Source organism: Parus major, chromosome 10 (assembly GCF_001522545.3).
Source record: "Parus major isolate Abel chromosome 10, Parus_major1.1, whole genome shotgun sequence".
Lineage (NCBI taxonomy): Eukaryota > Metazoa > Chordata > Aves > Passeriformes > Paridae > Parus > Parus major.
This window is the reverse complement of record NC_031779.1, coordinates 19497983-19498256: the sequence shown is the minus strand read 5'-3', so window position 1 is coordinate 19498256 and position 274 is coordinate 19497983. Positions and strand designations below refer to the sequence as shown.

General features: G+C 62.8%; 1 protein-coding gene across 1 annotated transcript in view; it reads right to left on the bottom strand.

The window, feature by feature from the left end:
- Positions 1-274, bottom strand: part of ADAMTS7 (ADAM metallopeptidase with thrombospondin type 1 motif 7) — a gene marked incomplete at its 5' end in the record, with an annotated part of 34911 nt that overhangs the window by 21689 nt on the left and 12948 nt on the right. The gene's annotated exons all lie outside the window — the stretch shown is intronic.

Genomic DNA, 274 nt, shown 5'->3' with positions numbered 1-274 from the left:
CTTGGCTTGGAAGGGATGTCAAAGACAATCCAGTTCCAGCCCCCTGCCGTGGGCAGGGACACCTTCCCTGGCACCAGGAGCCCCGTCCATCCTGTCCTGGGCTGTCTCTGGCTCCTGGAGGCCAGCGCAGAGGCTGACACAGCTCACCCCACAAACGCTCTCCAGGTGGGGAACGGCAAAAGGAGCCAGCTCAGCATGAGAGGCAGGGGCTGCTGAGCACCCAAGGGTGGCTCCCAGCCCTGTTTTGTGTCCCCTGTACCCTGCAGATGCCATT